Here is a 15,344-nt window from a genome sequence, read left to right on the forward strand (position 1 = left end):
ATGTATTAAAAGTTATCCTAAGGGATAAATTAGTTTTCCTTCTTTTATGAATAAATTAAAGACAAAAAGGCATGCGAGTTTTGTGACAGCAATTTTTTTTATAGATATTTGGATCATTGCTTATTTTTTTATAATCTATAATTATTTTATACATTGTTGGTAACATTTAGAAAATTCCCAAATGAGTTTGTGTTACTCTAGGTACTTTTAATTGTTTTTTTTAACTTTTATAAGAGAATATAATATTCAATTATTTTTTACCATATAGATGACCCTTATCAACTTTTATATATAATATTTATATGTTTATAATTTTGTTTTTAAATATTATTATTTATAAGGAATGACCAAATTATCTGAATTCCATATATTTTGACATAATATAATTTAATAAAATTATTTTTTATTTCAACTTTAAGATGAATTAAAAAAGTAATTTTTATAATTAAATTATTGTTTCTCCTAAAAAAAACTTTCATTATAATTTTAAAAAAATCCTATCCATTTTTATAATTAAATTATTGTTTCTCCTAAAAAACTTTCAGTTATTATAAATGTTCTTTCTTTTCGCTCAGCTATATAAAGATCTTGGATGTAATCTTTACCCTGAGATTTCGATGAAAATCGATCGGTGTTGGTCATATTTGCTTCTGAGAACAACAATTAAACCGTAAATCATATCAGATGGATGAAAAGAATGCAGGAACAGGGTCTAAAACTCAATCATAAAACAAACAACTTTGGGATTGATCGTCCCCATGAATCCGTGCATGTGTCTTTCTCATGCAAAAGTACATTTGGAGCTTTCATTTTTCTAAATCGAAACCATTTCCAAGTAATACAAGCTGATTGAGCTATTTTACTAAACTAATACAAACTCTTTAAGCAACAACATTTTAGCCTTTGGCTACACATATGACCTGCTTGCCGATATTTATACCAGCAAATAGTCCAACAAAAGCAGCCGGAGCTGTTTCTAAGCCTTCATTCATATCTTCAATGTACACAATCTTCCCCTGTTTGAAGTTCTCGGTGACGTGTTCCAAGAACTGTGGGAACTTATGCAAGTAATCGCTTTGCAAGAATCCTCGCATCCTGATGCGCTTGGGGTACAACACAAAACAAATTGTGGATCCCTTTCGTATCAGAGATACTATGTAACGACACCATCCCGCAGACAGCTATACGTCCATGGATCCACATGTTGAGCAAAGCTGCATCCAAAATGGCACCGCTGACGTTGTCGAAGTAGATATCGATGCCTTGGGGGAAGTACCTGTGCAGAGGTTTTATCTAACCAATGAATACTGGACAAATGCAGCAACGCTATTCAAGTGCATCAAATTATAATTCGAGAAGCTTTAATGTATTACTGACCTTTTCAGAGCAGCATCTAGGTCTGTCTCCTCTTTTTGTAGTTAAAGGCTTCATAGAATCCGAGCTTGTTCTTTAGAAGATCGATCTGTATGCCAAATTCATTCTTTCTTGCATCAGTTCTTGTATTATCATATGGCATGAGGATTCGTTTAAAACTAGCTCACAGTTTTGAACAAGAAACATACCTTTTGGCTACTTCCGGCACTTCCAACTACATAGCAACCATGTAACTTGGCAAGTTGTCCAACAAGCTGGCCAACAGCCCCTGAAGCCGCAGATAAGAAAACATATTCTCCGTTCTTCGGGCTGCAGATTTCGTAAAATCCGGCATAAGCAGTAAAACCTGGCATACCTGCATTAAACCTCTAAATCAGTAATGAACTCAATCATTATGCCATTTGTCTAGGAACGACCTACTTGGTTTGCAAGACATAAGTTCCAGGCAGCAAGACCAAAGATTTTTTTATGTAATTTGTCGGTATGAAATACTAGACATTTAAAAATCCCTCCAAATCAACCTTGCCAATATTAACATAATACTAATCGATAAGCTAATGTCGTATGATCTGTGCATGGCAAGCAATTTGGAAGAAAAAGGAACTCGAGATTCTGCAAAAGCATCAGAGGTAGCTTAAACAAATATATAGAAAAAAAATTCTCTTGATTGGACAACAATCATACCCAAGCTCTATGTGATCATAATTATGCACAATATACATAAGAGAAAATAATTTCATTTACCGAAAATGTTTTATAATATACGATTTTAACCAACTTTTTTTAGATTTGTAAAAATAACCAATAATTTCGCAATGCGAACTCATATTTCGCAACACAGTTTCCAAATTCGCAACTCGAACATGAAAATTTCCGCAACGCGAATTTCCGATATAGGTAAACACAACTATTCGCAACGCCAATTTCGCCAATTTCGCAACTCAATTACCGATATAGGTAAACAAGGTAAAACAATTCGGTCAAAAATCCGAATTCGCCAATTTGAAAACTGAGTTGTGAATTTGGCAAATTCGTGTTGCGAAATGTAAAATCTCTCCTTTTAAAGAAAAAATCATTTCGACAATTCGTTCGTTTGGTTAAAGTTAAACGAACGAACGAACATGAACATACCCTCGTTCGTGTTTGTTCAATTCATTTACAGGCGTAAGTTTAACTGAGTGATTCATACGTGGACTTAGCAACTAGGATGTCCCAGGTTGAAAACCACTCCATTGCATTTTATGTCCTTTAAATTTTTCTTTAAGAGGCGGGATTTTACATTTCGTAACACGAATTTGCCAAATTCGCAACTCAGTTTTCAAATTGTCGAATTAGGATTTTTACCCGATTTTTTCTACCGTGTTTACCTATATCGGTAATTGAGTTGCGAAATTGGGATTTGCAAAATTCACGTTGCGAATAGTTGTATTTACTTATATTGATAATTAGCGTTGCAAAAACGAAATTCATGTTACGAAAATTTCCATGTTCGCGTTGCGAATTTGGAAACTGTGTTGCGAAACAAGAGTTTGCGTTGCGAATTTGTTGGTTATTTTTGCAAATAAAAAAATTGATTAAAATCGTATATTATAAAGCATTTTCGGTCACTGAAATTATTTTCTCTATACATAATGATGGTTCTCTATGATTATCCTTTCTTATCCAGATAAACAATGACAATCATAGAAACGTAGAGTAAGGACCTCCATTAGAAATTTAGCCTAATCACCTCTGAAAATCCATAATTGTTCTCAGTTTTCATTAGCAAGTAAAGTTCCAAAATAAGTAGGTTGACATTGAACCAACTGTAAGACCAGAAGGACGCTGGGATTTCCTTATATTTTTTATGGATAATTTAATTTCATACAAGTGCAATTTTATAATTTTGCACCCTTGAATAATACTCTTTCTATCCCATTAAATACGTCTCTTGGAGACTTTTTTTGGTTGGTTATTTTAAACTTTAACTCATTATTGTTTAAAATTTATTATTGATAAAAATATAAAAATATATTTAAAAAATATTAAATCAAGCTAATTTTAAATATAAATTTTATAGAGTTTAATTATTTAAAATATTTATTTTTAAAGTTTAAGAATTATAACTGAAAAAGAATAAATTTGGAATTTTTATGTTGGCAAAAAAGGGGGGGGGGGGGAAACCCAGATACAATGATAAAAAGGATGAAATAACAAATACCAAGAAGTCCTAGATGGTAAGAGAGAGGGATATAATGGTCGGGCTGTATCTTTCTGAGCTGCCAAGTGTTGCGGATCAAGCTGTACTCTTCCCAACCAGTGAGTCCCGAAATGAAATCGCCAGGCTTGAAATCTGGGTTATCAGAATCCAACACTTTCGCCACTCCAAATCATTCAATGGCCTTAAACCCATCATCATCATCATCATCATCATCATCATCATCATCATCATCATCATCATCATATAGCTAAAACCATAAATCGAAACCGTATCGGATCGAGTAGGAGAGAGAATACCTTAGAAAGGACAAATGGGGAAATGTAAGAACGGTGAAAATCACGCATGCGACCTCTCATGTAAGGGTCGCAAGAGAGGGAGAGATTCTTGACTAGGATAGCACCCGAACCTTTCGGCGACTTCAGCTCTATTTTACCCGTTTTCATTGCCATGTCCGTCTCTTTGGGTGGTCCTTCTATGAACCTTTCCAGAACCACCTGTTTGTTCTCCGCCGTCGCCGTCCCCTCGCCGGCGAACATCCGAATCCGATCGAACTCTCAGCTCTGCGAAATGCTCAGCTTTGCTTTTAAATGGCAACGCTAGGCGATTAACTCCGCCCACCTAACTTTCTGCAACCAATCCATCGATACATCTGTTTCTTTGCTTTCGCTCGGATTCGCCTACGCCAGTAGATCTACCTACCTCCATCACCGTTTCAATGTTGCTACTCTTTTACAGAGGGTATATTACAATTTTCATCACTCAACTTTAAACTCACTCTTATGCTGGTCAATAAAATTTAATATTTTTTAATTTAATTATTAAAATTTTGAATTACTCTTATTTTAGTGATGAATAGTTAAGGCGTTATGGCATAATAGATGTCACCAAAATGACATCATGGTGAAAATATTAATTTACATCCAAATGATATTGTTTTGCATCTCTTAAAATCATTTTTTATCTTTTCTTCGTTATTCATCTTTTTTTCTCTTATCTAGCTAGATTTTAACCATTGTTCATACCGACCAGCCATCAACAATGATCAATGGGTTCCAAAAATTTTCACCAAGAATGCAAATCTAATGTTTATAGAATTAAAAAAAAAATACCCCAAATTTGATAAAATTAATGTTGAATATTTCAATTTATTATTTTCATCGTTTGTTGTGGAATTGAGTCCATATGCTTCACGTCTCAAAATAAATTTTTTATCATTGGAATCTTTAAATAAAAGCTCCCACCGTCAAAGATCCACGAAAGTAGATAACTTTTTTTCCTCGATTTATTTACATTTTCCTTCTTAAACCTTCAAATTCAACCTTAAAACTTTGTTTTTACTTAAACCCTATATTTAATTTTATTTCCACCCTTTAGTAAAGCTCGATAAATTCATGTAAGGTCCCCCAATAGAAATATTATTAGATAGTCTCGGTTAATCACGTTATCTATAGTTACAACCAATAATTATTTTTCATTTCATTTTTTAAGGTGAATCTCCACCTCAGTCATACGTGTAAATAAATAGCAGACAATTATTTGGAAGTTATTTTAAAATTTGTGGCTCTCATTCACTGGGACCATGGATGACATGATGAGTCGGGACCATGAAATAATTTCTCCACCCACTAAGTAGGGATAAGCATTCGATCGAGTCGAGTCGAGTAAAAATATTTCGAGTTATTCGAGTTGACGAGTCGTATTTTACAACTAGAACATAACTTGAAATTTTTTCGAGTCGAGTTATTCGAATTTTTATAACAATTTTATTAGAATTATTTATAGTTTTATGACAAACATTTGTTCCATTTATTACTTTCTCTAACCATATATATATATATATATATATATATATATATATTCTTTTAACATTATAATGTTATTTAATATATCAAATATAATATAAAATTATGAAATATATACATAATATTATATTTTAAATAAATTATTTTGAGGGTAAAATATTGATGAGAGTATAAAGGAGTTAAGAAAATGATGGGAAGAAAGAATTTGTAAACAATTGTAGTCAAAAGACCAAATTGAGTATAATGCAAAGTTAAGGGACTAAATAAAAAGAAAGTACAATTTTAGTAAAAAAGTTAGAATTGAAGTTATATAGGTATTTTATTGTGGTTTATGAGCATGTGGTTCAAATTTGATAAAAGACGGACTTAAAATAAATGATGAATTGAATAAATAAGGAAAATATAAAAGATTAAGGGACTAAATTGAAAATATTAAAAAATATTATCAAAAAGAAGAATTGAAAGTACATATGTATTCTGCGATGGTTTATGAGAATGTGGTTCAAATTTGGTAAAAGACGGAATTAAAATAAATAATTAATTGAAAAAATAAAGAAATATGAAAAATTAAGGACTAAGTTGGAAAATAAAAAAAAAATTATAAAAAGGAGAAGTTGAAAACACGTAGGTATTCTATGATGGTTTATGAGTATATGATTCAAATTTGGTAAAAAAAAAGCAGACTTAAAATGAAGGAGGAATTGAAGGAATATTGAAATCATGGACTAAATCGTAAAAATGTTAAAATATTTATTCAAATTTTCATTTTTTCGAGTATATCGAAAATTCAAAATTTCATCTCGACTCGAACTTGATAACCAAATTTATAACTCGAATTGACTCGAATAAATCGACTCAAATAACTCAAAATTGATTTTTTTTTCGATTTTTCGAATTAAATCGAGTTTTGTTCACTTCTACCACCAAGTTTGTTTTAGCCCAGTGAATGCAAAATCTATGAATTCATAGTCATTGATCCATTTGGCAGACCTTAGAATAAAATTTATTTTAGCTTTGAATGGTTGAGATTGGATGGAAGTTTGATTAATGGTAGGTTTGGAATGACAACGGAAGAATGGGAACAAGGACGATGATGCCAGGGAGATCGATGGAGAATAAAATTTAATAAAAGAACAACATTAATAAAATATTAATTAATATTTATATAAATATTTAAAAATTAATTAAAAAATATCATGTCATTATATAATTAGAAAGATAACAGTCGAGTAAATAAAATATTAAATCTATACAATTTAGTAATTAATTTTTAAAATTTTAATGATCAAAATAAGAATGAGAATAGAATTGAGTGATTAAATGAATAATTTTCTTTTTATACAAACGGGACTAGTGATTCACCTGACAATCAATGATCATAACGAGCGCCAGAGGGGGCCTCCACGATTAATTCTCTCGATTTTTTTGAAAATTATTATTAATATATTTGTATATTAAATTATATTAGATTGTTACGTTTAAAATAAATTTTATATAAAATTTTAATAAATTAAATAAACAAAAACATATAATGCATAATAAATTAAACAACTATTATTTATAATGTGTGTCAACGCATTTATCTTATTTTATATCAACAAATCAACTTATTTTAGTAAAATGAATCATTGTTGTTCATAGAGGTCACGGGTTCGAGTACGAGTGGTTGCAGCAGGGTGATTGAACGTTCATTATTAAATAATGAAGAGTATTTAGAACATATACTACTTCATAATCACCTGTAATAAAAAATAATCTTATTTTATGTAAATGAATTAAATACATGTATTTTGTTCTCCCAAGGCAAAGATTTACCATTGTAATGAAGTACATTAGTTGGTTGTTATTTGGATTTGAAAATATTAATTTTGAAACTTCATTGTTACTGCTCACCAACTATTTAACTATTGTTCGATTTCATTTTGACCATCGATAATTCGATTTAATTAATCAAATCACCTAACTATTTAAATGTTTTAATCAAGCCACTGGTCGTTAACTTTTTAACTATATAAAGTATAGTTTAAATCTCTTGGGCGTTAATTTTTTTAAATTAAATTAAAATTAGGACAAAATTGATAGAGTATATAAGTACTGAGGACCAAGTGTATAATTATGCCAATTTTGTTAACTGACACATCACCATCTCTGTTAAAAGTTAACCGTTGGTGGTTTAATTGAAGTAGGCATGTAAATGAACTGAACGTTCAGCGAACCGTTCATGAACCGTGCGGCGGAAAGTTCGTTTATGTGCGTTTATTTATTAAATGAACGAATATGAACAAGATTTTGTGTTCGTTTAATTAAATGAACGAACATGAACATAGGTCTCGTTCGTTCATTTACGTTCGTGAACGTTCGGTTATGTTCGTTCGGTTATGTTCGTTTATGTTCATTCATTTATGATTAACCCAATGTTCGTTTAATTAATCTGATATTTTGATAACCAACTCCATAATTAACCCAATTTTATTTGGAAAACCCAACAATATTAACATGATTTAGTTCTTTTTGAACGATCCATAAGTTGCATACCCAGCACCGTCAACATCCACTGCGTCGGAACCCTATGTGACTGCGCTACCAGCTAGTTATCCGATGAGCAAAGAGGAGTCCCAGAAACCGGTTGCTTTCGAAACCAAGTCCAAAGGTGATGGATTCCGGAAGGGATGCTAAGTATTAAGCACCGTTTCTTCTACTCAAATAATCTTATTTTCTTTCATTTATAATCGAGTATTCGAATTTACAAGTAAATAGTGATCAACCAACAACTCAAGTCAGCTTACTTTTAACTCAAGAACCCAATAATGGTAAGGCCTTATTCTATAGGTTGAGAAGTTCTTTAATGTGTTTCATCAAACAAATTTTGTGCGCCATCCGGATATGGAAGTTTAGCCAACCTACTTCTCTCATCTCCCAATTTTCAACTTCTACATAGCATGAAGCTAAGGACATGTTTGTTTGATCCCCAAGGATTAAGGTCGACAATCACATGAAACACAATATGTGTTCATCTCGACTGTTGTTGAAGGAGATAGGAAGAAAGAAAGTGGATGAACGTTATGCAATCCCACATCAGTAGTAAATAAGCAGTTCGGGGTTGATAACTTATATAAAAGAAGATGGGGGAGAATAGGTTTAAGCATCTTTGCGCTTGGGGTAATGTCGAGCTTGAATCGAGCTCAGAATCGAGCTCGAGTCTCGAGTTTTAATCGAGCTCTTAATTTTTTTTGAGTTCGAGCCTTTTTGAGTTCGAGACAAGTTTCAATATTATATTTCGAGTTTGAGTCGAGCTTGATAATTTTAAGCTCGCGAGTTTTCGAGTCGAGTCGAGCTGACTTTGAAAGTTTTCGAGTTCGAGTCGAGCTCAGCAATACTCGAGCTCGACTCGGCTCGTTTACACCCCTAGGTAGGGTCTTCAACGTTTATGTTCGTGTTCATTTATGTTCGTGTTCGTTTATGTTCACGCGCGTTTATGTTCGTTTATTTATTAAATGAACGAACATGAACAAATTATATTCCTTAATAAACGAACATGAACAAATTTTTTTTTGTTTGTTTATGTTCTTTTATGTTCATTTATTTATTAAATGAACGAACATGAACATACCTCCGTTCGTGTGCGTTCGGTTCGTTTACAAGCCTAAATTGAAGCATTTAAATAGTTGGATGGTCGGTTGATTAAATCAAAATATCGGTGGTCAAAATGAAATTGGGTAATAGTTAAGTGGTCACCCGTGTAGTTTACCCTAATTTTATTAATGTATTAACAGATGATAATTTTATTCCATTTGAGTGTAGAAAATACAGTAATCCTAAAGTGAAGGAAATTGTAAAAGAAAGAAGAAAGGTTGGTCTGTCTAACATTTTCCTTTTTTCTGGTAGGAACGTTTGGTCGGTCCACGCTGGAACTGCCCAGCCGCTGTGATGCAAATCTACCATTCAATCCAAATCCACCTTTTTTATTCTCAGATGCGTAATACAAAAAGAAATTCTCGTGTTTCTTTACTCAAAATCTTTGCTCATTCCACACCAATGTATTCCCACTCGGCTTCCACCACACCAGGTAACTCACTCCTCTTCCTTTATTTTCTTTCACCCTGTCTTCCTCTGGTTCTTTATTGCATGTTCCACCGAGAATCTTATTAGTATAAACTTTTATTAAAGATGGATATAAAATTTTACGGTAGGAGATGAATTTTAAAAATTTTAAAGGAATACTGTGTCAAACGTGAAAGAAATATATGTCACATTTTTCTATTAGAAATTTACTGGATAAAAATTTCTTAGTTTTACATGTTAGACTATATCACATTTTTCTAGTAGAATGTCATTTACAAATAGTAGTAGTATAAACTTTTGTCCAACGAACTTTATATGCATTGGCTAATCAACTATATTTTTCTTAAAACCAAAAGAGGTTATGGTACCATTAACGGGATGCTTCTGAGGACCAAAAATGGAATTTCTAGTAAAAAGATTTGTTTTGTTATAAATATAGAATATGTTGTAACTTTTAAAATATTTTAGAATTAAAGATTTGAGGGTTAAGTTTATTTAATTTATTAAAATTAAGACCAAATTGATAGAATATATAAGTAACAGTGATCAAATGTGCATCTTTGAACAGATACTACTTTATACTTACCCCAAATTAATAAAAAAATCTCTCATTTTGATTTTTATTCTCTATTTTTAAATTAAATATTTAAATTTTTTTAAAATTAAACTATTTAATCATTTTTCATCCTCATTTAATATATATATATGGTTAGAATTTATTTACACGGTTATTTTTTTTAATTTTACACAGATCTAATATCGTTAAATGAGTAGAAATTAACGATTGAGATCGACTTCTTATTTTTTTAATAAATATTTTCTAATTATTAATCTTAATTGTCTATTTTTATTTATCTTACCCTCTTAAATCTATGTAAAACTAAAATTCTTTACATCGAATCGGTGTAAAACTTCCACTCAAGAATCCCCATTAAATATGACGACCAAACATCTTCTCCCCCTCTCTAATCTTTGACCACCTTTAACCATCGTCATGGTTCTTCTTCGTCTGGCCGAGTGAATCGTTTCAAACCGTCAAAACTGTATCATTACATTAACACTATTCCCTTCATTTTCTCTTAAAAATCTACCTAAATCCATAAAATTTTGAATGATGTGAATCTCATATAGTTGGTGACAAAGACAATTGGTAAAGACTTTTTGATCTTCAATCTCTGAAACACGTGCATGAAATTTGTACTTCCCAAAAAGAAACCTGAATAGTCTCATTAATTTTTAGGTATCTATTTTTTTATTAAACTAGATACTTAAAAAATTATATTTAATTATTTTAAGTCATAATACTTTTACAGTTAGAAAATTATTTTTTGATAAATAAAATATTGACATGTCACACAAAATTAAGTACTTGTTTTTTAGCAAAAAAATATTTTAGTAGCTTGAAGAGAAAAAAGACTCATTTTGACCAAAAAATAGTTGAGGCACTTAAAGTGGTTGCATACAATAGTTTAAGGTCTTATTTTGACAAAAAATAGTTTAGGTACTTAAAGCAAAAAAATGATATAGTTTAAGTATTTTTCTTATTTAAGTAAAAAAAGTTTAGTTTGAATTGAAATATAAGTAATCGATTATTTCTTTTTATTCCGCATAATTCTTTGGACATTGTATACATACTAAACCAACTCACTTGTTATAAAATATTTAGACAACCCTAACAATATCTATCATAAAATATTCTAATTCTTATCACTTAAAATGTACTTTTATATGTTTTATTTTTAAAATTATTCAAGAGATAAACGTTAATCTCGCACAATATTTCTCCAAACCATTTGTAGTTAGTACAATATCCTTATTATATAGAATTAAGAACATAAACATGTTCTTACCGATCATGTTTTGATATATACACAAATTAACGATGTCTTCTTAAAATTTAGAAGATTTTATAGTATCATTGAGTCTGATGTGCCATCGTGTAGAAGCCTATTCAAGTCCATACATTGACTACTTAGGTTTGCACATCATATGGCCTTTAGATTAATTGAGCAACCTTCAAGTTTGTCTACATATACTTCTTTCTTAGGATCTCTATCGAAAAAAATACGATATTTTCCTATATGTTTAGTGTAACTCTAAATCATAACAAGACACCAACACCAACATTAGAATGAAAAGGCTAGAAATTCTAGTTTTTTAAGATCAGATTGGTGAGAAAATCTCTTTATATAATCTACGTTTTTATTTAATTTCGCATTTGCTTCTAAACACAAAATTGGAATGAAAAGGCTAGATATTTTAGTTTTTGTTGTTTGTTTGAAACCACTGTTTCCACCAATTTTTTTTTAATTTTTATCCGTTTGGCACTTATTCTATGGACAAAACGAGCTTTTTTAACTAAAAGTACTTTTAGACAACATTACTAAACAGGTCTTAAACATTTTTCTGACTTAGAATTTTTCTCATAACATTCATCACCCTTGTCAGATTTTATTGTTTTCTCTTTTCTATCTAATTGTTTTTCAATCCCATTAATGTATAACGCAAGGGTATTAATTCTTTGATGGAGAATTTTCATTAAGCAAATAGATATACTCATAATGTGAAAAGCAGTCATTAAGGAGATAAAACACTTATATCCACAAATATTAGTAGGAACTTCCGTTTATTTTGATTCCAAACATACAAAAGTATTTACCTTTGTCTTCGAAACATAAATAAATAACATCAAATAGAAAATAATAAACGAGAATAATATTTCATATTGGAGAGCAATACTTTACAGTCCATATTGATTATACTTAAAGAATAATACATAATGATTATTACGTTAAAACATACTAATAAATAATAAAACTTTATCTAAGGACAGACATGGAAAATTAGTGGAAACAGATAAGCGCAAGTACATGTTTTGTTTACAGCATGATTCAAGAAACGAAATGTAATATATAATTATGCTTACTCCTTGATCACACAACAAGTTCATAACAGTACATTCTTTGTTCAAAACGATAAATAATTATGTATTTGCTAAACACAAACATACATAAAATGATAACAAACCAAGCTCTATGTATCTTCTGCAGCTGTATTGATTTCATAGTGCAAAGCAAGCCGAGCCTGAGGGTTCATAAGAGAGCTAGTTGAGCTGATCATTAACCCTCTCGGGATCATTTTGGTTGAAATTCCAGGCCAATGCATCGGCTTGTGCAAACCCATTGGTCGGCTGTTGCACGGAATTCTGATCGGCCAAAGCATCTTCGTTTATCAATGAGTTGAGGAAGGAAGAGAAGACATCATCGTTGCAATCCTCGTCCTCTTCCTCGTTGCTTCTTAGAATCCCTTGATTTTGGTCGCTGCTGAGCAGAGCTGTGGTGAATCCATGGACCATCGGTGCATCATCGGTTTGATAGTGATTCTGGACATGCTCATTCTCTTTGCCGGCAGCCGTGGTGATTTGACCAGTGCTGGAAGAAGCTGCGGGCTTAACAATTTGGTTAGGGGTTGTTGTAGCAGTAGCAGCACCTCCATGATTTAACCTTGGAGGAGGAAGAAGAAGCTTTGGGATGGGTACTTGGTGAGTGGATAGGGTTTAAAGGCCTGTGGGTTCTTGGATCTATTCCTTGGCTAATCAACTTTTTACTCAGGTGAGTGTTCCTGTAGTTCTTAATCTCATTATCTGTACGCCCAGGTATTCTTCCAGCTATCAGCGACCATCTGGCCAGTCAATTGATTAATATATATATATGATTTGGATTTGAACAAAATAGAACTCGAAATATTTAAATCCTAAACCTAGAACAGTCTGGTGCATTCGAGAATCCTGAAAGAAACCCTAGAAGAGAAATTGAATGCGGAGAAATGATACCGATTGCCGAGAAGGCGGTGGAAGCGAAGAATGAGATCCTCTTCGTCGGGGGTGATCTGGCCTCGCTTGACGGAGGGCCTGAGGTAGTTAATCCAGCGGAGGCGACAGCTTTTGCCGCAACGGAGGAGTCCGGCCCGCTTGGGAAGAGTTCTCCACCGACCTTCTCCTTCTCTGTTGATGTAAGTGGACAACAAGTCGTCTTCTTGGGGAGTCCATGGTCCCCTTTTCAGCCCTACCTTGGTGCAGCAAGGAGTGGCCTTGGATGCGTTGTCGTTTCTGGTTGACGTTAACTGGTTTCTCATGTCTTCTCTGATACACCACTTTCTTGGATCGGATTGGCTCTTTGTGGCTTTGGTATTGGCTACGTTCGCTTATCTCTCCTCTTTCTTTCACCCCCCACCGTTTCATCATTGATGACTGACGGGGTTTCCCTTTTCTGCTCCTTGTAATTCTTTTTGTTTTCAGATAAATATTATTAAAATTATATAAACTTTAATTTCACATGATTATTTTTAGAGAAAATCGCCTCAGTGACCAAAAATGTCTTATAATATACGATTTTAACTAATTTTTTTCGGATTTGCCAAAATGACCAACAAAATCGCAATGCGATCGCATTCGCAACGCGATCTCCATTATCGCAAATTCGCATTGCGATAGTTGAAAATCGCGTTGCGATGGTCTACAGTATCGTTGCGATTTTCCCAATTCGCAATGCGAATAAGTAAATCGCAACGCGAATTGGGAAAATCGCAATGCGATACTGACTATCGCAATGCGATACTTACTATCGCAATGCGATAATACAAAATCGCAACGAGATACTGACTTTCGCAACGCGATTCTGACTTTCGCAACGTGATTTACATAGCGCCATTCGTATTAACGCGTATTTTTTTTTTCAAATTCCAAACACGAATTTTTTCTTAATAAATCGGAAACTGAACCGTCCACAGTAATCGCAACTCATAACCTCAAACCCAAAATCACAACACTCAGTCCCATCTCCATCTCTCACTCTCTACGACGAAATCCGTCCCCATCTCCGAAGATTTCCGTCCCCATCACCGGCGAAATCCCTCACAACCATTCACAGTCAAAAATCCCTCACAATCATTCAGAAATGGAAAATCAACCTCCGAGGGTTAGTTTTTTTTATTTTTATTTTGAAATTTTTGCATTATTTTAGGTTTTTCATATTGAGATTGATGATAAGTTTACTGGTAATTTCAATAATAGATTAACCATTTCACTTAGATTTCTTATTAAATTCATTCAATTGCTGCCAATACTGCTAAACTGTTTAGCCTGTGAAGTTAGTATTTGTCTTTGTTTTGTCTTTTGGTTGAAGTAATGCAGAAGAAGAATAGTTTCGAGAATGAAAATCGCAACGCGGAAATAACTATCGCAACGAGAAATAAAAATCGCAACGCGAAACCAAAATCGCATTGCGATTTTCATTTCGCGTTGCGATTTTCATTTCGCGTTGCGATTCTCTCGTCGCGATAGTCATTTCGCGTTGCGATTCTCTCGTTGCGATAGTCATTTCCGCGTTGCGATTCTCATTATCTCGTTGCGATTTTCATTTCAACCAAAAGACAAAACAGTGTTGCAAATTTTAGTTTCAAGAATAAACTACTATTTATGTTTATTGTTTTTTGTATATCTTGACAGTGTAGTTTTTGGTATATCTAACTTGGTATGTTTATTGTTTTTGTAGAAATTTTTTTCGGCTTCATTGACATTAAGGAATAAAGTTAGCCTAGCCATAACAATTGCTTCGAAGCTTTCACCTGCACAAAAAAAATTGTTTGAGGAAACATGCTTCGGGCCATGGCTGAGAGTACAGCATCCGGGTGGAGATGCTAATTTGACCCATTTGTGGCTTCAGACCATGACTAGCGATCTACCCGACAGTATACAACGTGGTGAGGAAGAGATATTGTTTCATTTTCCACCGGTGTATACTTGTTTTGGGCGGAAGGAGTTCTGCTTAATCACTGGTCTACGATTCGGACACGATGATGTAGGCCGGTACACTCGTCATATCACCCGCCCATCATGGTTATCCAGG

The 15,344-nt window shown here is 32.7% G+C and overlaps 2 pseudogenes; both read right to left on the reverse strand.

The window, feature by feature from the left end:
- Positions 1 to 878: 878 nt before the first annotated feature.
- LOC120171096 lies at positions 879 to 4,212 on the reverse strand (annotated as a pseudogene).
- An 8,260-nt stretch (positions 4,213 to 12,472) lies between these two features.
- Positions 12,473 to 13,619, reverse strand: LOC120171095 (annotated as a pseudogene).
- Positions 13,620 to 15,344: the final 1,725 nt, after the last annotated feature.

Source organism: Hibiscus syriacus, unplaced genomic scaffold (assembly GCF_006381635.1).
Source record: "Hibiscus syriacus cultivar Baekdansim isolate YM2019G1 unplaced genomic scaffold, ASM638163v2 tig00111810_pilon, whole genome shotgun sequence".
In the NCBI taxonomy this organism is placed as follows: domain Eukaryota; kingdom Viridiplantae; phylum Streptophyta; class Magnoliopsida; order Malvales; family Malvaceae; genus Hibiscus; species Hibiscus syriacus.